Here is a 24054-nt window from a genome sequence, read left to right as displayed (position 1 = left end):
GTAACATCAACTGATCTTCACTGTCCTTTTAGAGGAATAGAGGAATCCAAGTTATCTGTAAACAGAAAGATTGTGAGGGAATATTTAGCTAACATAAATGAGTTCAAGTCTCCAGGTCCAGATGAATTACACCCCAGAGTACTGAAGGAGATCATAGAAGAAATTTTAGAACCACTCTCCATAATCTTTGAAAATTCTTGGAGAACAGGAGAAGTCCCAGAAGACTGGAGAAGAGCAAATGTTGTTCCTATCTTCAAAAAGGGGAAGAAGGTGGACCCAGGGAACTATAGGCCGGTGAGTCTGACTTCTATACCAGGAAAGATCTTTGAACAAATTATTAAACAACATGTATGTAAGTACATGGATAAGAATGAAGTGATTAACCAGAGTCAGCATGGGTTTGTAACTAACAAGTCATGTCAGACTAACTTAATTTCCTTCTATGACAGAATCACTGACTGGGTGGATCAGGGAAATGCTGTAGATATAGTATATCTTGACTTCAACAAAGCATTTGACAAAGTATCTCACACCATCCTTATTGAAAAAATGACCAAGTATGCAATGGACCAGGCAACTGTTAGGTGGATTCATAACTGGCTTAGTGATCGGACTCAAAGGGTGGTTGTAAATGGCTTCACATCCAGCTGGATGAATGTCTCAAGTGGGGTACCACAGGGCTCCGTCCTGGGACCTGTATTGTTCAACATCTTTATCAATGATTTAGATGAAGGAATTGAGGGTAAACTGATTAAATTTGCTGATGACACAAAGCTAGGAGGGATAGCTAAGACTAGAGAAGAGAGAGAGAGGATTCAAAAAGACCTAAATAAACTGGAGCAGTGGGCAGTAACCAACAGAATGGTTTTTAACAGGGAAAAATGCAAAGTACTACATCTGGGCAATAAAAATGAAAAAAGCATATACAGAATGGGAGGAATAGAGCTAAGCAACAGTACATGTGAAAAAGACTTAGGTATACTAATAGATCATAGACTGAACATGGGTCAACAATGTGATGCAGCAGCAAAAAAGGCAAATACAATTCTGGGATGTATTAACAGAAGCATACAGTCTAGATCACGTGAAGTCATTATCGGTCTTTACTCCTCTTTGGTCAGACCTCATCTGGAATACTGTGTACAGTTTTGGGCACCACATTTTAAAAAAGACATAGACAAACTGGAGCAAGTTCAGAGAAGAGCGACCAGAATGGTGACTGTTCTGCAAACCATGTCCTATGAGGAACGGTTGCAGGATTTGGGAATGTTTAGCTTGCAAAAAAGAAGACTGAGAGGAGACTTAATAGCTGCCTACAAATATGTCAAGGGCTGTCACATTGTAGAAGGATCATCTTTATTCTCATTTGCACAAGGAAAGACTAGAAGCAATGGGATGAAACTAAATGGGAGGAGACACAGATTAGATATTAGAAAAAACTTTTTGACAGTTAGGGTGATTAATGAGTGGAACAGGCTGCCACGAGAGGTGGTGAGTTCCCCTTCAATGGACGTCTTCAAACAGAGGCTGGACAGACATCTGTCTGAGATGATTTAGTGAATCCTGCTTTGAGCAGGGGGTTGGACCAGATGACCCAGGAGGTCCCTTCCAACTCTACCATTCTATGATTCTATGATTCTATGATTCTACTATAATACTGCTCCTATGTACAAGAATATAACGACTATAATACTGCTCCCTATGTACAAGAATATAGCTACTATAATACTGCCCCTATGTACAAGAATATAGCTACTATAATACTGCTCCTATGTGCAAGAATATAACTACTATAATACTGCTCCTATGTACAAGAATATAACGACTATAATACTGCCCCCTATGTACAAGAATATAACTACTATAATACTGCTCCTATGTACAAGAATATAACTACTATAATACTCCCCCTATGTACAAGAATATAACTACTATAATACTGCCCCTATGTACAAGAATATAAGTTCTATAATACTGCTCCTATGTACAAGAATATAACTACTATAATACTGCTCCTATGTACAAGAATATAACTACTATAATACTGCTCCCTATGTACAAGAATATAACTACTATAATACTGCCCCTATGTACAATATTATAACTACTATAATACTGCCCCCTATGTACAAGAATATAACTACTATAATACTGCCCCTATGTACAAGAATATAACTACTATAATACTGCTCCTATGTACAAGAATATAACTACTATAATACTGCCCCCTATGTACAAGAATATAACTACTACAATACTGCTCCTATGTACAAGAATATAACTACTATAATATTGCCCCTATGTACAATATTATAACTACTATAATACTGCCCCTATGTACAATATTATAACTACTATAATACTGCCCCCTATGTACAAGAATATAACTACTATAATACTGACCCTATGTACAAGAATATAACTACTATAATACTGCTCCTATGTACAAGAATATAACTACTATAATACTGCCCCTATGTACAAGAATATAACTACTATAATACTGCTCCTATGTACAAGAATATAACTACTATAATACTGGCCCTATGTACAAGAGTATAACTACTATAATACTGCCCCCTATGTACAAGAATATAACTACTATAATACTGCCCCCTATGTACAAGAATATAACTACTATAATACTGCCCCCTATGTACAAGAATATAACTACTATAATACTGCCCCTATGTACAAGAATATAACTACTATAATACTGCCCCCTATGTACAAGAATATAACTACTATAATACTGCCCCCTATGTACAAGAATATAACTACTATAATACTGCCCCTATATACAAGCATATACAGTTATATGAAAAAGTTTGGGCACCCCTATTAATCTTAAGCTTAATGTTTTACAAAAATTGGTGTTTTTGCAACAGCACTTTCAGTTTGATATATGTAATAACTATTGGACACAGTAATGTTTCTGCCTTGAAATGAGGTTTATTGCACTAACAGAAAATGTGCAATCTGCATTCAAACAAAATTTGACAGGTGCATAAGTATGGGCACCTCACCAGAAAAGTGACATTAATATTTAGTAGATCCTCCTTTTGCAAAAATAACAGCCTCTAGTCGCTTCCTGTAGCTTTTAATGATTTCCTGGATCCTGGATGAAGGTATTTTTGACCATTCCTCTTTACAAAACAATTCCAGTTCAGTTTGATGGTCGCCGAGCATGGACAGCCCTCTTCAAATGATCCCACAGATGTTCAATGATATTCAGGTCTGGGGAATGGGATGGCCATTCCAGAACATTGTAATTGTTCCTCTGCATGAATGCCTGAGTAGATTTGGAGCGGTGTTTTGGATCATTGTCTTGCTGAAAGATCCATCCCCTGCGTAACGTCAACTTTGTCACTGATTCTTGAACATTATTGTCAAGAATCTGCTGATACTGAGTGGAATCCATGCGTCCCTCAACTTTAACAAGATTCCCGGTGTCGGCATTGGCCACACAGCCCCAAAGCATGATGGAACCTCCACCAAATTTTACTGTGGGTAGAAAGTGTTTTTCTTGGAATGCTGTGTTTTTTTGCCGCCATGCATAACGCCTTTTTGTATGACCAAACAACTCAATCTTGGTTTCATCAGTCCACAGGACCTTCTTCCAAAAAGAAATTGGCTTCTCCAAATGTGCTTTTGCATACCTCAGCCGACTCTGTTTGTGGTGTGCTTGCAGAAACGGCTTCTTTCGCATCACTCTCCCATACAGCTTCTCCTTGTGAAAAGTGCGTTGTATAGTTGACCGATGCACAGTGACACCATCTGCAGCAAGTTGATGCTGCAGCTCTCTGGAGGTGGTCTGAGGATTGTCCTTGACTGATCTCACCATTCTTCTTCTCTGCCTTTCTGATGTTTTTCTTGGCCTGCCACTTCTGGCCTTAACAAGAACTGTCCCTGTGTTCTTCCATTTCCTTACTATGTTCCTCACAGTGGAAACTGACAGGTTAAATCTCTGAGACAGCTTTTTGTATCCTTCCCCTGAACAACTATGTTGAATAATCTTTGTTTTCAGATCATTTGACAGTTCTTTTCAGGAGCCCATGATGCCACTCTTCAGAGGAGATTCAAACAGGAGAATAACTTGCAAGTGGCCACTTTAAGTAGCTTTTCTCATGATTGTATACACCTGGCTATGAAGTTCAAAGCTCAATGAGGTTACAAAACCAAACAAAGTGCTTTAGTAAGTCAGTAAAAAGTAGGTAGGAGTATTTAAAACAAGAAAATGATAAGGGTGCCCATACTTATGCACCTGTCAAATTTTGTTTGAATGCAGATTGCACATTTTCTGTTAGTACAATGAACCTCATTTCAAGGCAGAAACATTACTGTGTCCAACAGTTATTACATATATCAAACTGAAATAGCTGTTGCAAAAACACCAATTTTTATAAAACATTAAGCTTAAGATTAATAGGGGTGCCAAAACTTTTTCATATAACTGTAACTACTATATTACTGAGAAAGGAATACATCCAGCGCTATAAGTCCATAAAAAATCCATTCTTCATTTATTTCATAGCTTCAATGGTATAAAATCCATTAAGTCACAGTCCAGACATTAAAAACATACGCGTTTCGACGCAAAGCAGTGTGTCTTATCATTGACCAATGACTAAGAGGCACTTGCAGCACTTATAGCAGTAGTAGAATGTCACCTGGAGAGCGGCAGTAGAGTAATAGTGACCTGTGTGACAGTTTTGTCTTTCTCCCTGCCTGGGATGGTTGTGCATGTGCTTTTGCTAAGTATATATGAAATAATAGTAATTGTTGTCATATAGATTTGCCAGTGTGGGTTATTCTGGTGAGGCTGGCATGGTGCCCACGTCTAATGGGATGTGGGAATTAGGTCACCTGTAACTCAGTTGTTAGACATTCGAGAGCCAAGATTCTGCACAAAAGGGATTTCACTGGAGGCTTCCATGCTTTTGTTTTATGGTGTTATCTGGGGTTAGTTCCTCACTGAATACTTGATGTATCCGCTCTACACATTTTACTGGCATCTGTTTACTTGGAAGATGTTATTTGGATAATTGGTGCCATAATGTCCCATCATTTTCATCCTTGTGCAGCATTTTTTAAGGCTTTGTGTCAGTCTTGTACCCCCTTGTGCCCCCTGATGATAGTCACTCTTTCTACCACTCACTATGGATGAACTTGCTAAAGTGCTAAAGCAATCACCAGAAGGTAACAATATTTTGGCAAGATCCGGAAGGGAATGAGGACCAATATGTATTTGTAGCAAAAACATTGTATCCTGACAGCACAATTGCAGTTAGATCCGTTTCTTGATGCAAATTACCACTTCAATGCAAGTAGTCATGGGATAAGTCTAAAACAGTTTAAAATCCAGATATTTTATTTCTATCACTGCATCTTCGGGTCATAAATTCAGAATTTGACTGCTGTTACCATAAAAACCCCTTTCCTGTATCTGCCAAATTATACATTGTCACGAACAGCGCTGCTCTGCCTCCAATGGTCAGGACAATCACACAATTGACTGACGATTGAGGGATGCGGCAACTGTTGATTTCGCTATTATGCAAGTTATTGACCACTTCCCAGAGAACGTGTAGTGTATACACATCCGATTCCAACACACAGGTAGGTATATAGCCTTCAGGATGGTCACTACCAAGCTCCCAAATAACCCAAGAAAAAATAGCTGCCACCACCAATCGTTTATTACAGACTGATGAGACGCTCGTTACTGGTACCGTGGGGCCTCAGGAGGCTACAGTAATGTGGTTTATAGAGTAAAAGGAAGTAAGCCATTACATTTAATATATTTAATCCAACAATTAGGCAATACTTATAAAAATATACAAAAGATATTACAAAAGGGGACAAGACAATACATAATATACAGTCACATAAAAATAAAAGGGATAAACAAAAGAAAATTACTAGACCTGTTGCCATTGGAATGGTGCAGATCCTACAGCAAGCTGTATCTCCCACCACTGAACAATGATTGTAGATCACATCCGGCTTTTAGCAAGTACAAGGTACAGGTACTAACCAGTAAATAAGATGTGGCTCAGGTACCAAAAATTAGGAGATCCCCAATCTTAAGGATATCTGCCCTCCTGGAGGTCCCAGGTGCGAGATATTGAAGCTATATATCCTATCATGATTTTAGCTTTCTATAGAAAGGAAACATGGCATATACAACATTATCCACCTGGCCGATATTAATGTGTGGCAGATGCAGAGGCCACACAGCGACTCAAGTAAATACTCGTCTCTGTGCCACGATGCCAAAAATATGTCTCCCATATCTATAGGACCTAGACCGGTCACAAAAAAAAACAATATTCATATCTGATATTCAGTGTTATACCACCTGCTTGTAGTTCTTTTGAAAACAGGAAGACTTGTTTACCCAGGAAAGAAAAGTATCACCCCACAGTCTGTTTATTCTGTGTACAGACGCCATATCTGCTCTCCATCAGATAACCTTCTTCAATTGCCTGTTCATAGCAGGGGGTCATGGACCAAAGGGGTCAATGGAGTGTTAGCACTTTTTACATTTACAAATGATAATGAAGCCATGTTTCTAAGCTCAGTATAAGGGTGACAGAGGATTTAACAGATTAATCCTATTTAACATTATATTTATGACATAAAGAAAGGGCTGGAACAATTTAAATATCCTGATACATTTTCACTAGTATTTCCTGTTTAGGATTCCAGAGTTTGACTGCTCTTACTATAAAGAGACCCTCCTTATAAAGTGTGTCTCTCAATGAGAAAACGATATAGTAGCTAAATTCTAATCTACAGTATAATTGAAATTATTTAAAACCCTTTCCTTTTATCATTCCCCCTTATAAATTATAGATCCCAATATCAGCCGGCATGAGAGAAGCTCTAAATCTTTTTTTTTTTTTATTCTGATATTGTATTTGCCATCAATCCATGATTACAAAATTTGACAGCTCTTACTTTAAAGAACTTTTTCATCCTGTACAACTGCATTCTTCTTATAAACTATAGATCCTAATGTCAAGGGTCTTTAGTTTTTCATTTTATGCCATCACTGCTTCTTGTTGTTTAGATTCCGCAGTCTGACTGCTCTTATATTAAAGATCCCTTTCCCTATAGCAACATTTATACATTATAGCTCTCAGTGCCCTTTGTTATGAGATAAAGTTCTAAAACATTTAAATTCTGTTACTCTTTTGCCATCACCTCTTCTTATAGTCACGATTTGACTGCTCTTACTGTAAAGAACCCTTTCCTTTATGGCTGCTTTCTCACCGCTTGTAAATAATTGAATGTTGGCTCAGAGACTCAGGCTTGGTGAGGCTGGTGAGCAAACCTAGAAAAATGTAAGTTGTCCTTCTCTCCACTACAAACTAGTAAAGATTTGGTTGCAGAGGAGTCAGGATGTAAAAAGAAATCTTTGCCCCAGCTGAAGAAAAGCCGAACTATACCTCTGTGCTCAAAAGTAATGCAGGATACTCGAAAAGAGTCCCCCAGACTCCTCTCATGCACTCCTAATTAATGGACAGTTGGGCCCCATTAAGCCTAATGGTCATAATTGAGATAAATCATTGTTCCACGGACAGTCTTTGTACCCTAAATACTTATGAAAGCATTTAGATATGCATTGTGGGTGGGGGAGGAAAAAAAGTGGTCTCCGCGCCATGGATCCACATAATCCGCTGACTTTCCTGCAGAGTCACTGGGAGAATGTGATATCACAAGTCACTCATTTAAATCAATGGATTTCTATTGTGCTGATTGAGTTTCCTGATTGCTCTGCAGTCCCCCGAGGCCTGCGGTGATCCACAATGGTCCCCGGAGGATACTGGGCAAGATAATGGCTCAATAATCCCCAACAAGAGCACAACGTTTTCAACCAGAATAAACTATGTAAAACCCAATTGACTTCAAACTGGTGACACCGGCTACAATGAGCGGCAGGGAGGACTTTGGTGATTTTGTCCTGGTGGAATCTGAACCCGGGACCACAGTGCTGCAAAGCAACAGTGCTAACCACTGAGCCACCCTACTCCCCTATATTCAGTATAGCGCTAACCACTGAGCCACCGTACTGCCCTATATACAATATAGCGCTAACCACTGAGCCACCATACTGCCCTATATACAGCATAGCACTAACCACTGAGCCACCGTACTGCCCTATATATAATATAGCGCTAACCACGGAGCCACCATACTGCCCTATATACAGTATAGCACAAACCATGGAGCCACCGTACTGCCCTATACACAATATAGCGCTAACCACGGAGCCACCATACTGCCCTATATACAGTATAGCACTAACCACGGAGCCACTGTACTGCCCTATATTCAGTATAGCGCTAACCACTGAGCCACCGTACTGCCCTATATACAGTATAGCGCTAACCACTGAGCCACCGTACTGCCCTATATACAGTATAGCACTAACCACGGAGCCACTGCACTTCCCTATATACAGTCTAGTGCTAATCACTGAGCCCCCGTACTGCCCCATATACAGTATAGCGCTAACCACGGAGCCACCATTATCTCTATTCTGCAGACCCCTTGTCAGTGTAAGTTGTGCGCCCACCTTCCATATTGCACTGTTAGGCTTCTTTGAAACCTGGAATAGCTTAGAACAGATAGATAATAGATAGATGATAGATAATAGATGATAGATAGATGATAGATAATAGATAGATGATAGATAATAGATAGATAATAGATAGATGATAGATAGATAATAGATAGATAATAGATAATAGATAGATGATAGATAGATAATAGATGATAGATAGATGATAGATAGATAATAGATAGATAATAGATAATAGATAGATGATAGATAGATGATAGATAATAGATAGATGATAGATAGATAATAGATGATAGATAGATGATAGATAATAGATAATAGATAGATGATAGATAGATGATAGATAATAGATGATAGATAGATGATAGATAATAGATAGATAATAGATAATACATAGATGATAGATAGATGATAGATAATAGATAGATAATAGATAGATGATAGATGATAGATAATAGATAGATGATAGATAATAGATGATAGATAATAGATAATAGATGATAGATAATAGATAGATAATAGATAGATGATAGATGATAGATAATAGATAGATGATAGATAGATGATAGATAGATAATAGATAATAGATAGATGATAGATAGATGATAGATAATAGATGATAGATAGATTATAGATAATAGATAGATAATAGATAGATGATAGATAGATGATAGATAATAGATGATAGATAGATTATAGATAATAGATAGATAATAGATAATACATAGATGATAGATAGATGATAGATAATAGATAGATAATAGATAGATGATAGATGATAGATAATAGATAGATGATAGATAATAGATGATAGATAATAGATAATAGATAGATGATAGATGATAGATAGATGATAGATAATAGATAGATGATAGATAATAGATAGATGATAGATGATAGATAGATAATAGATGATAGATAGATAATAGATAGATGATAGATAGATGATAGATAATAGAGAGAAAATAGATAGATAATAGATAGATAATAGATGATAGATAACAGATAATAGATAGATGATAGATGATAGATAATAGATAGATGATAGATAGATAATAGATAGATAATAGATGATAGATAATAGATAGATGATAGATAATAGATAGATGATAGATAATAGATAGATAGATGATAGATAATAGATAGATAATAGATAGATGATATATAGATGATAGATAATAGATAGATAATAGATAGATGATATATAATAGATAGATAATAGATAGATAATAGATAGATGATAGATAATAGATAGATGATATATAATAGATAGATAATAGATAGATAATAGATGATTGATAGATAATAGATAGATGATAGATAATAGATAGATAATAGATAGATGATAGATGATAGATAGATAATAGATAGATGATAGATAATAGATAGATAATAGATGATTGATAGATAATAGATAGATAATAAATAATAAATATATAGATGATAGATAGATAATAGATAATAGATAGATGATAGATAATAGATAATAGATAGATAATAGATAGATGATAGATAATAGATAGATAATAGATAGATGATAGATAATAGATAGATAATAGATAGATGATAGATAGATAATAGATAGATGATAGATAATAGATAAATAATAGATAGATAATAGAAAGATAATAGATAGATGATAGATAGATAATAGATTATAAATAATAGATAGATAGATAATAGATAATATATAGATAATAGATGATAGATGATAGATAGATAATAGATAATAGATAGATGATAGATAGATAATAGATGGATGATAGATAATAGATAAATAATAGATAGATGATAGATAGATAATAGATTATAAATAATAGATAGATAGATAATAGATGATAGATAATAGATGATAGATGATAGATAATAGATAGATAATAGATAGATGATAGATAATAGATAGATAATAGATAGATGATAGATAATAGATAGATTATAGATAATAGATGATAGATACTATATAGATAATAGATAGATGATAGATAATAGATAGATGATAGATAATAGATGTAGCGTCGGCGTCCCTGCCTCCTGCTAGGCAGGGACGCTGTTCCCCTCACCTCTCCGCTCTGTGCCCGGCGTCTTACTCCCGCTCTGCTGGCAGCGCGCGCTGCTTCCCGGCCACGGTGCTTAGGGCGCGCGCTCGCTCCCCCTCTCTTAAAGGGGCCGCGCGCGCCGTCCTAAGGAGTCCCCGGCTAATGGCCGGAGGACTTCACCATATATAAGGCACCTCCTCCAAAATGGAGGTGCCCGAGCAATGTTGTTGCAAAGCCTTCACTCTGCTTCAGCCCTCAGGTCCCGTTACCAGTTACCTGCCAGTCACCTGCCAGATTCCTGCTTGTTACCTGCCAGTTACCTGCCAGATTCCTGCCTGTTACCTGCCAGTCACCTGCCAGATTCCTGCTTGATACCTGCCTGATATCCGTTTACCTGCTTGCAAGCCTGCGGTCCGACGGTCTGCCTTCCGACACCTGTCAGTCTGTCTATGGACCAGCCTGCCCGCTCACCTGGGAGCGCTCATCTGCTACCTGCCTGCTAGCCTACCTGGAGGCTCCGCCGTCACTTGCCGTGACCACCTGCCTGTCCAGAGACTCTTGTCTGCTCACCTGGGAGCGCTCATCTGCTACCTGCCTGCTAGCCTACCTGGAGGCTCCGCCGTCACTTGCCGTGGCCACCTGCCTGTCCAGAGACTCTCGCCTGCTCACCTAGGAGCGCTCACCTGCTACCTGCCTGCTAGCCTACCTGGAGGCTCTGCCGTCACTTGCCGTGACCACCTGCCTGTCCAGAGACTCTCGCCCGCTCACCTGGGAGCGCTCACCAGTCACCTGCCTGCTGTCCTTCTACCCAGAGACTGTCCCTGTCACTTGCCGTGAGTACCCGTCCTTCTACCCAGAGACTGTCCCTGTCACTTGCCGTGACTACCTGCCCTTCTACCCAGAGACTGTCCCTGTCACTTGCCGTGACTACCTGCCCTTCTACCCAGAGACTGTCCCTGTCACTTGCCGTGACTACCTGCCCATCTTCCCTGGGAGCCACCCGCTTCCTTACAAGGACCGCCCCCTTGTATAGTTGCTCAGAGGTTCCGCCTCCCAGACCCGTTACAATTTGCTCGGGCCATGGAATCCGGTGGCACCCAAGCTCCCTCGCTCTCGGACCTATGTCATGAACTGTCCCGTCAGAGGTCCCAACAGGAGTCCATCCTGAGTCACCTGCGGAGTGTCAACTCTCGCCTGGACACTCTGTCTGCTCCACCAGCAACCACCGCTAGTGTCATGACTCGCAACCCGGCAGCGCCGCTGCCCACCAATACCATGGTATCCTGTCCCGGACCCGTTTTCTGCACCTCCTCGTTTCGGAGGTGACTCCGCTCAAGCTCGGAGCTTCATAAACCAGTGCACCCTGCACTTTGAACTCTTGTCCCACCAGTTTATCTCCGACCGGTCCAAAGTAGCCTTTATCATGTCCCACCTCTCGGGGGAGGCTCTGGCTTGGCTAAATCCTCTGTGGGAGAGAGGAGATCCCCTGGTGTCCGACCTGCCAGCCTTTCTCACGGCTTTCCGGAAAGTCTTCGACGAACCCGGACGGAAGACCTCATCCGCATCGTCTCTGCTACGCCTCCGTCAAAGAGATCTCACCGTGGGCCAATATGCCATACGGTTCCGTACCCTTGCTTCGGAGCTGGCCTGGGATAACGACGCTCTGGTGTCTGTCTTCTGGGAGGGTCTGTCCGGCCGTATTAAAGATGAACTTGCCGGTCGGGACATTCCTACCACTCTCGACGACTTAATAACACTTGCCACCCAGATTGACATCCAATTCCTGGAGCGCGCCAAAGAGGTCACCCGTGAGAGGAGGTTTCCACGTCTAGCCCCCACCTTCCAGAAACCCGTCACTCCCTCCGTTACTCCCCAGGCACAATCACCTGAGCCTATGCAGGTCGACCAGACCAAGATGGTCAAAACCCGTCAAGACTTACGCCGTGCCGAGGGGAGCTGCTTCTACTGTGGCAGTAAGGAGCACCGGATCCGTTCCTGCCCAGAGAGGTCGGGAAACGCCTGTGTCTAGGATCACTCAGAGAGGTCGCCCTAGACAAAAGTAAACTCTCTCCATCTCTGATGCTGTCAGTCTCTATCACCTGCGGAGAGAACCGCTATTTCGAACTGGCTCAACTTGACTCAGGAGCTGTTGGAAATCTCATTTCTCAGTCTCTGGTAGAGAAATACCGCATTCCCACCAAACCTCTGGCCGTACCTTTATCTGTCGCCGCCGTGGATGGGGGCCTCTTACCACATCCCATCCAACTCATCACCGAATCCATAACTCTGCAGGTGGGAATGCTGCCTTCTGAGAGCATCTCCTTTCATGTTCTGCCTGGACTCTCTCACGCACTCTTGTTAGGCCTACCTTGGCTCCAGAAACATGCACCGATGCTTGACTGGCAGACCGGAGAAGTCCTTCGCTGGGGACAGGACTGCCATAGGACTTGTCTAGTTCCCGTTCATCCTGCTCGTCCTTCTCCTACCCCAGTCAATCTACCCGGTCTACCGGTTCCCTATTGGTCTTATGCGGATGTCTTCAATAAAAAAGAAGCAGAGACATTACCCCCTCATAGACCATACGATTGTCCAATCGACCTGATACCCGGCTCTACTCCTCCCCGTGGGCGTATATACCCTTTGTCCGCAGCGGAGACCCGGTCCATGTCAGAATATATTGAGGAGAATCTGGCCCGGGGATTTATCCGGAAATCTACCTCCCCGGCGGGAGCAGGCTTCTTCTTCGTCAAAAAGAAGGACGGCTCACTCCGTCCATGTATAGATTATAGAGGCCTTAACCAGATTACAGTGAAGAATAAATACCCCCTCCCGCTCATTCCTGAATTATTTGACCGCCTGAGGGGGGCTAGAATCTTCACCAAACTGGATCTCCGTGGGGCGTATAACCTGGTCCGTATCCGTCAGGGGGATGAGTGGAAGACGGCATTCAACACCCGGGACGGCCACTATGAGTACCTTGTAATGCCCTTCGGTCTCTGTAACGCTCCTGCCGTCTTTCAAGAGTTGGTCAATGACATCTTCCGTGACCTTCTCTACTCCTGCGTGGTGGTGTACCTGGACGACATCTTGGTCGTCTCTCCGGACCTTCCTACTCACCGGAGGGATGTTCGTCAGGTCCTGCTCAGGCTCAGGCAGAACCACCTCTACGCTAAATATGAGAAGTGCATCTTTGAGCAGACCTCTCTTCCATTTCTGGGCTACATAATCTCTCAGACCGGCCTACAAATGGATCCTGAGAAACTGTCTGCCATCCAGAAGTGGCCCCGACCAGAGGGGTTGAAGGCTATTCAGCGGTTCCTGGGCTTCGCCAACTATTACCGCCTCTTCATACCGCACTTCTCTTCCCGGACTGCCCCTATCTCTGCGCTCACCCGTAAGGGTACTAATCCCAGAAGATGGCCGCCCGAAGCTGAGGAGGCCTTTCTTTCCTTAAAACAGGCCTTCTCCTCCGCCCCGGTGCTGCATCGTCTGGACGGCAACAAACAATTCTTCCTAGAAGTTGACGCTTCCTCCTCCGGAGCCGGGGCGGTACTTACCCAAAAGTCATCTTCCGGAAGAATGGTAACCTGCGGTTTTTTCTCCAAACTCTTCTCCTCTTCTGAGCGCAACTATTCTATTGGAGACCGAGAATTGTTAGCCATTAAGCTGGCACTGGAGGAGTGACGTTACCTGCTCGAGGGGGCTCTTCACCCGGTAATAATTTACATGGACCACAAGAACTTGGCTTACCTTCAGAGCGCCCAGAGACTTAACCCGCGCCAAGCCCGGTGGTCCTTGTTTTTTGCCCGCTTTGATTTTGTTCTTCATTTTCACCCGGCAGACAAAAACATCAAAGCTGACGCCTTGTCCCGATCCTTCCTGGTATCTGATCTAGAGGAGGAACCTAAGCACATCATTGATCCCGCCAGAGTAATGTAAGTGGCTACCGTGAATCTAAATCGTCTCCCTCCCGGTAAGACGTTCGTAACTGTACCTGATCAGAAGAAGGTCCTACACTGGGGTCACTCGTCTAAGCTAGCTGGCCACGCCGGTCAGAAAAAGACCCTCCAGCTCGTTACCCGGCATTACTGGTGGCCTACCCTGCACAAGGATGTAATAGACTTTGTTTCTGCCTGTGTGTCCTGCGCCCGCAACAAAGTTCCGAGACACCTGCCAGCCGGTCGCCTTCTTCCTCTTCCAGTACCTGCTGCCCCGTGGCAGCATATTGCTATGGACTTTATAACGGATCTTCCTGTCTCTGCCGGTTGTACGGTCATTTGGGTGGTCGCTGATCGCTTCTCCAAGATGGCGCACTTCATTCCCCTGCCGGGTCTCCCGTCTGCACCCGAACTGGCTAAAGACTTTATCCGCCACATCTTCCGTCTCCATGGCCTGCCCCTCCACATCGTGTCAGATCGTGGGGTTCAGTTCACCTCACGCTTCTGGAGAGCCACATGTAAGTTGCTTGACGTCACTCTGGACTTCTCCTCCGCTTACCATCCACAGTCCAATGATCAAGTGGAGCGGATCAATCAGAACCTGACCAGTTACCTCCGGCACTTCGTTAATGCCCACCATTCGGACTGGGTGGATCTCCTACCATGGGCCGAGTTCTCTTACAATAATCACGAGAGCGAATCTTCCTCCAAATCCCCGTTTTTTGTAGTCTTCGGTCAGCATCCTCGGATCCCATTTCCCGTCTCCACCTCGGTGGACAATCCGGCTGCGGAATCTCTCGTTAGCGAATTCTCCTCCATTTGGGAGAGTACCCGATCCGCACTCCTTCAGTCGTCCGAGCGGATGAAAAAACACGCTGACAAGAAACGCCTGGATCCTCCACAATTCCGTCCTGGAGATAAAGTCTGGCTCTCGTCCAAATATGTCCGGCTCAAGATTCCTTCCTACAAGTTAGGGCCTCGGTTCATCGGCCCACTGGAGGTTATGAAACAAATCAACCCGGTGGCCTATAAATTAAAACTCCCGGCCAACTTACGGATCCCCAACTCCTTCCATGTATCTCTCCTCAAACCCGTGGTACTTAACTCTTTTTCCAAGTCTACAGGTACGCCTCCTGCTCCGGTTTCTGCTGAAGACGAGTTTGAGGTAGAGAACATTCTGGCCACCAAAAGGGTAAGAGGAAAAACCTTTTTTCTGGTAGATTGGAAGGGGTTTGGTCCTGAGGAGAGAACGTGGGAGCCCCGGGAGAACATCCATGCCCCTCTCATCCTTGATAAATTTCTCTCTGGCCTAAAAAAGGGGGGGCCTAAAGGGGGGGGTACTGTAGCGTCGGCGTCCCTGCCTCCTGCTAGGCAGGGACGCTGTTCCCCTCACCTCTCCGTTCTGTGCCCGGCGTCTTCCTCCCGCTCTGCTGGCAGCGCGCTCTGCTTCCCGGCCACGGTGCTTAGGGCGCGCGCGCGCTCCCCCTCTCTTAAAGGGGCCGCGCGCGCCGTCCTAAGGAGTCCCCAGCCAATGGCCGGAGGACTTCACCATATATAAGGCACCTCCTCCAAAATGGAGGTGCCCGAGCAATATTGTTGCAAAGCCTTCACTCTGCTTCAGCCCTCAGGTCCCGTTACCAGTTACCTGCCAGTCACCTGCCAGATTCCTGCTTGTTACCTGCCAGTCACCTGCCAGATTCCTGCCTGTTACCTGCCAGTCACCTGTCAGATTCCTGCTTGATACCTGCCTGATATCCGTTTACCTGCTTGCAAGCCTGCGGTCCGACGGTCTGCCTTCCGACACCTGTCAGTCTGTCTATGGACCAGCCTGCCCGCTCACCTGGGAGCGCTCATCTGCTACCTGCCTGCTAGCCTACCTGGAGGCTCCGCCGTCACTTGCCGTGACCACCTGCCTGTCCAGAGACTCTTGTCTGCTCACCTGGGAGCGCTCATCTGCTACCTGCCTGCTAGCCTACCTGGAGGCTCCGCCGTCACTTGCCGTGGCCACCTGCCTGTCCAGAGACTCTCGCCTGCTCACCTAGGAGCGCTCACCTGCTACCTGCCTGCTAGCCTACCTGGAGGCTCTGCCGTCACTTGCCGTGACCACCTGCCTGTCCAGAGACTCTCGGCCGCTCACCTGGGAGCGCTCACCAGTCACCTGTCTGCTGTCCTTCTACCCAGAGACTGTCCCTGTCACTTGCCGTGAGTACCCGTCCTTCTACCCAGAGACTGTCCCTGTCACTTGCCGTGACTACCTGCCCTTCTACCCAGAGACTGCCCCTGTCACTTGCCGTGACTACCTGCCCGTCTTCCCTGGGAGCCACCCGCTTCCTTACAAGGACCGCCTCCTTGTATAGTTGCTCAGAGGTTCCGCCTCCCAGACCCGTTACAATAGATAGATAATAGATAGATGATAGATAATAGATGATAGATAGATGATAGATAATAGATAGATGATAGATAATAGATGATTGATAGATAATAGATAGATAATAGATAGAGAATAGATAATAGATAGATAATAGATAGATAATAGATGATAAATAATAGATAGATAATAGATAGATAATAGATAGATGATATATAATAGATAGATAATAGATAGATAGATAGATAATAGATGATTGATAGATAATAGATGATTGATAGATAATAGATAGATGATATATAATGGATAGATAATAGATGATTGATAGATAATAGATAGATGATATATAATAGATAGATAATAGATAGATGATAGATAATAGATAGATAATAGATAGATAATCAATCGATAGATAATAGATAGATGATAGATAATAGATAGATAGATAATAGATAGATGATAGATAATAGATAGATAATAGATAGATGATAGATAATAGATAGATGATAGATAATAGATAGATAGATAATAGATAGATGATAGATAATAGATGATAGATAATAGATAGATGATAGATAATAGATAGATAATAGATAGATAAATAGATGATAGATAATAGATAGATGATAGATAGATGATAGATAATAGATGATAGATAGATGATAGATAATAGATAGATGATAGATAGATAATAGATAGATAATAGATAGATGATAGATAGATGATAGATAATAGATAGATGATAGATAGATAATAGATAGATAATAGATAGATGATAGATAGATAATAGATAGATAATAGATAGATGATAGATAATAGATAGATGATAGATAGATGATAGATAGATAATAGATAGATGATAGATAGATAATAGATAGATAATAGATAATAGATAGATGATAGATAATAGATAGATGATAGATAATAGATGATAGATAATAGATAATGATAGGTAATAGATAGATGATAGATAATAGATAATGATAGATAATAGATGGATAAATAGATGATAGATAATAGATAGATGATAGATAGATGATAGATAATAGATGATAGATAGATGATAGATAATAGATAGATGATAGATAGATAATAGATAGATAATAGATAGATGATAGATAGATAATAGATAGATAATAGATAATAGATAGATGATAGATAATAGATAGATGATAGATAATAGATGATAGATAATAGATAATGATAGATAGATGATAGATAATAAACACATACATAAACACTTCACTGAGTCTATCAATCTGTTCTCTACATAACTGTAGAAATCTCTTTCCTTTTTTCTCACTTCAGCGGCTGATTATTGCCGGGGTCTCTTCTGTCTGAGGGTCCAGGCAGTTTTTAGTCTGGCCCAGGATGTATAAGTCGCAGACCCCCGTGGGGAGACCCCTTGTTGCTCCACTTATAGATTATCCCTTTACAAAGTGTAACTACATTCCTTGAGATTCTGCCTGATGATAGGTGATGTAGTACTTGTCCTCCCTCCAAGTCCCTAATGGCTGTGATCTGACACACAATGTCCGTCATGCTCCGCACAGTCTGTAACATGTAACCTTCATCTCTCTCTGATATTTTGTAGCTCACATGAAACAATTAAAGGGGCAGGCGCCGAAGCTGTGACTTTTCTCCTGGCATCTACCATTATTTGCAACCTAATCCAATCGAAATCCCACAATGGAGCTGCGCCTGACAGAAAAATGCGGGAAGGTAATTATATTCATTTATTTCATGAACCCGTAAGAGAATATTATTAAACATCACCACAATTCCGACTAATTAGCTGCGGCCGGCGACAACAGGATCCTGCTTATTTCACAATCATTTGATGTCAAGTAAAACACAGATGACCCAAGAGGAAAATTTCCATTCAATGACATTTAGCGACTGAGTCTATGATTGTTCTAAAGAGCAGAGGTGACGCTGCAGCCATAGAGAGATCTACACGGAAACTTCTAGATCATGACTCTCAGTAAGAAGGTCTGCACCATCATAACGTCCTCCCCATAAATGATAACAATAACGTCCAAAACTCCAACCTCAACGTTCAAATTATACAAAAGTATAAGAAGTACTAATATGTAATAATAATATGAAGACGTATTAAAATTTCTGGATTTCTGATTTATTAAGAAAAAAGGAGCAATTTCCTCCATACACAATGTATTACCACTGGCTAAAATATGGGACATAGGGGCAGTATTATTGTAGTTATATTCTTGTACATAGGAGCAGTATAATAGCAGTTATATTCTTGTACATAGGGGCAGTATTATAGTAGTTATATTCTTATACATAGGGGCAGTATTATAGTAGTTATATTCTTGTACATAGGGGGCAGTATTATAGTAGTTATATTCTTATACATAGGAGCAGTATTATAGTAGTTATATTCTTGTACATAGGGAGCAGTATTATAGTAGTTATATTCTTGTACATAGGGGCAGTATTATAGTAGTTATATTCTTGTACATAGGATGCAGTATTATAGTAGTTATATTGTTGTACATAGGGGGCAGTATTATAGTAGTTATATTCTTGTACATAGGGGGCAGTATTATAGTAGTTATTGTTACGCCCGGACTGACTGACGTGAGTGTGGTTAGTGGTCCCACTGGGCCACGAACCGAGGAGTGCCTGGAGGGGCGTGACTAGGGGCCTCGCCAGATCTGACCACGAACACACGGCGGCTTAATCGACTCCGTGGTCCGAGGAGGGACGTGGGAGGTGGCCCAGGTGCTACTCCTGGTCAGACCCCGGTCACAGCTGTTGACCCACACCAGGGAATGCAGGAACTGGCAGGTTAGGCTGGTATGCAGACAGGCCGATACTGGTAGGAAAGCAGGCTGGATAGGGACCAGTACAGACTGGGATACAGGAAGGAGAGCCGCAGGTGTGGAGGACAGGTGGAGCAGAGCAGAGCCGCAGGTGCGGAGGACAAGCAGATCAGAACCGCAGGTGCGAAGAACAAGCGGAGCAGAGCAGAACCGTACGAGCAGAGGACAAGCGGAGGAGAGCAGAACCGCAGGCGGGGAGGACAAGTGGAGCAGAGCAGAACCGCAGGCGCAGAGGACAAGCTGAGCAGAGCAGAACTGCAGGCACAGAGGACAAGCAGAAGCAGAACCACAGGCGCGGAGGACAAGCAGAGCAGAACCGCAGGCGCAGAGGACAAGCGGAGCAGAGCAGAGCAGAACCGCAGGCGCCGATGACAAGCAGAGCAGATCAGATCTGAACAGCAGGTGCGGAGGACGAGCGGAGCAGAGCAGAGCGGAACCGCAGGTGCTGAGGACAAGCAGAGCGGAACCACAGGTGCGGAGGACAAGCAGAGCGGAGCAGAGCCACAGGTGCAGGCATACAGGAAAGGGCTCTGTTCAAATGGAACAGACTGGGAAACACAGGAAGATAGCTAGAACACAGGAGGTAGATACGGAGGCAGGGAAACGAGACAAGCAGAACCAGATACACACAAGGTACTTGCAATGAAGTAGCGAGTGGACACAAAACTCACAAACAGAAGTACAGAGACAACGAGTTGGAGTTAGGTGCTGGTTCAGACACTGCAGGAAAAGGAAAGGATCGGACATAGAGACAAGCAGGTAACGGACTAGGACACAGTTCAGACAGGAACTGAACCTGAAACAAGATACAGGAACGAGTCTGGGAACTCAGGCCCCAGGGAGGCGGAAACAGACTAGAAGTCACGGATACAGGTAACGAGCCTGGGTACTCAGCCCCCAGGGTGGCGGAAACAGACAAGATACAGGACAGGACCTGGCAACTCAGTTGCACAGAACACACTGAAAGAAAGTGTTGCTCAGGCCCCTCCTACTGGGTGGAGGGGGGTTAAGTATCCAGTGACTCACAGCAATAGGCTGGGGACGCATTAGGACTGCGCACACTGTAACTTTAAGAATCAGGAAGTAAAAGCGCCGCCGCCCTAAGCAATCAGACAAGAGACATGCACACAGCAAGTAATGGAGCAAAGTGTGCAGCCAGGACTGATAGGTAAGTTGGCGGTCTTGCATGGTGGGAGATGGTAAGCCATGCCAGCACGCCGTCAGGGATGTTACAGTTATATTCTTGTACATAGGGAGCAGTATTATAGTAGTTATATTCTTGTACATAGGAGCAGTATTATAGTAGTTATATTCTTGTATATAGGGGGCAGTATTATAGTAGTTATATTCTTGTACATAGAAGCAGTATTATAGTTGTTATATTCTTGTACATAGGTGCAGTATTATAGTAGTTATATTCTTGTACATAGGAGCAGTATTATAGTAGTTATATTCTTGTACATAGGGGCAGTATTATAGTAGTTATATTCTTGTACATAGGAGCAGTATTATAGTAGTTATATTCTTGTACATAAAAGCAGTATTATAGTAGTTATATTCTTGTACATAGGAGCAGTATTATAGTAGTTGTATTCTTGTACTTAGGAGCAGTATTATAGTAGCTATATTCTTGTACATAGGAACAGTATTATAGTAGTTATATTCTTGTACATAGGAACAGTATTATAGTAGTTATATTCTTGTACATAGAAGCAGTATTATAGCAGTTATATTCTTGTATATAGGGGGCAGTATTATAGTAGTTATATTCTTGTACATAGAAGCAGTATTATAGTAGTTATATTCTTGTACATAGGAGCAGTATTATAGTAGTTATATTCCTTTACATAGGAGCAGTATTATAGTAGTTATATTCTTGTACATAGGAACAGTATTATAGTAGTTATATTCTTGTACATAGGAACAGTATTATAGTAGTTATATTCTTGTACATAGAAGCAGTATTATAGTAGTTATATTCTTGTACATAGGGGCAGTATTATAGTAGTTATATTCTTGTATATAGGGGGGCAGTATTATATTAGTTATATTCTTGTACATAGAAGCAGTATTATTGTAGTTATATTCTTGTACATAGGAGCAGTATTATAGTAATTATATTCTTGTACATAGGAACAGTATTATAGTAGTTATATTCTTGTACATAGGGTCAGTATTATAGTAGTTATATTCTTGTACATAGGAACAGTATTATAGTAGTTATATTCTTGTACATAGGGAGCAGTATTATAGTAGTTATATTCTTGTACATAGGGGCAGTATTATAGTAGTTATATTCTTGTATATAGGGGGCAGTATTATAGTAGTTATATTCTTGTACATAGAAGCAGTATTATAGTAGTTATATTCTTGTTCATAGGAGCAGTATTATAGTAGTTATATTCTTGTACATAAGAACAGTATTATAGTAGTTATTATTATTATTATTTATTATTATAGCGCCATTTATTCCATGGTGCTTTACATGTGATAGGGATATACATAACAAAAGCATTTACATAATCTTAACAAAACGAGTCAGCGACTGGTACAGGAGGAGCGAGGACCCTGCCCGCGAGGGCTCACAGTCTACAAGGGATGGGTGAGGATACAGTAGGTGAGGGTAGAGGTGGTCGTGCAGTGGTGTTTACTGCAGGTTGTAGGCTTGTCGGAAGAGGTGGGTCTTCAGGTTCCTTTTGAAGGTTTCCACGGTCGGCGAGAGTCTGATATGTTGGGGTAGAGAGTTCCAGAGTAGGGGGGAAGCACGGGAGAAATCTTGTATACGATTGTGGGAGGAGGAGATACATAGGGGCAGTATTATAGGAGTTATATTCTTGTACATAGGGGGCAGTATTATAGTTGTTATATTCTTGTACATAGGTGCAGTATTATAGTAGTTATATTCTTGTACATAGGAGCAGTATTATAGTAGTTATATTCTTGTACATAGGGGCAGTATTATAGTAGTTATATTCTTGTACATAGGAGCAGTATTATAGTAGTTATATTCTTGTACATAAAAGCAGTATTATAGTAGTTATATTCTTGTACATAGGAGCAGTATTATAGTAGCTATATTCTTGTACATAGGAACAGTATTATAGTAGTTATATTCTTGTACATAGGAACAGTATTATAGTAGTTATATTCTTGTACATAGAAGCAGTATTATAGCAGTTATATTCTTGTATATAGGGGGCAGTATTATAGTAGTTATATTCTTGTACATAGAAGCAGTATTATAGTAGTTATATTCTTGTACATAGGAGCAGTATTATAGTAGTTATATTCCTTTACATAGGAGCAGTATTATAGTAGTTATATTCTTGTACATAGGAACAGTATTATAGTAGTTATATTCTTGTACATAGGAACAGTATTATAGTAGTTATATTCTTGTACATAGAAGCAGTATTATAGTAGTTATATTCTTGTACATAGGGGCAGTATTATAGTAGTTATATTCTTGTATATAGGGGGGCAGTATTATATTAGTTATATTCTTGTACATAGAAGCAGTATTATTGTAGTTATATTCTTGTACATAGGAGCAGTATTATAGTAATTATATTCTTGTACATAGGAACAGTATTATAGTAGTTAAATTCTTGTACATAGGGTCAGTATTATAGTAGTTATATTCTTGTACATAGGAACAGTATTATAGTAGTTATATTCTTGTACATAGGGAGCAGTATTATAGTAGTTATATTCTTGTACATAGGGGCAGTATTATAGTAGTTATATTCTTGTATATAGGGGGCAGTATTATAGTAGTTATATTCTTGTACATAGAAGCAGTATTATAGTAGTTATATTCTTGTTCATAGGAGCAGTATTATAGTAGTTATATTCTTGTACATAAGAACAGTATTATAGTAGTTATTATTATTATTATTTATTATTATAGCGCCATTTATTCCATGGTGCTTTACATGTGATAGGGATATACATAACAAAAGCATTTACATAATCTTAACAAAACGAGTCAGCGACTGGTACAGGAGGAGCGAGGACCCTGCCCGCGAGGGCTCACAGTCTACAAGGGATGGGTGAGGATACAGTAGGTGAGGGTAGAGCTGGTCGTGCAGTGGTGTTTACTGCAGGTTGTAGGCTTGTCGGAAGAGGTGGGTCTTCAGGTTCCTTTTGAAGGTTTCCACGGTCGGCGAGAGTCTGATATGTTGGGGTAGAGAGTTCCAGAGTAGGGGGGAAGCACGGGAGAAATCTTGTATACGATTGTGGGAGGAGGAGATAAGAGGGGAGTAGAGCAGGA

General features: G+C 41.6%; 1 long non-coding RNA gene across 1 annotated transcript in view; it reads left to right on the top strand.

Moving 5' to 3' along the window:
* The window catches only part of LOC141253104 (uncharacterized), an 89349-nt gene that overhangs the window by 8540 nt on the left and 56755 nt on the right, over nt 1–24054 (top strand). The window contains exon 2 of the long non-coding RNA XR_012314229.1: nt 18527–18654. This is a non-coding gene — a long non-coding RNA (uncharacterized lncRNA). The remainder of the gene's footprint in view (nt 1–18526; nt 18655–24054) is intronic.

Source organism: Phyllobates terribilis, unplaced genomic scaffold (genome assembly GCF_046119375.1).
Source record: "Phyllobates terribilis strain yellow unplaced genomic scaffold, ASM4611937v1 Scaffold_2__4_contigs__length_985480577, whole genome shotgun sequence".
Lineage (NCBI taxonomy): Eukaryota > Metazoa > Chordata > Amphibia > Anura > Dendrobatidae > Phyllobates > Phyllobates terribilis.
Note: the sequence above shows the minus strand (reverse complement) of the source record. Positions and strands in the feature narration are given on the sequence as shown.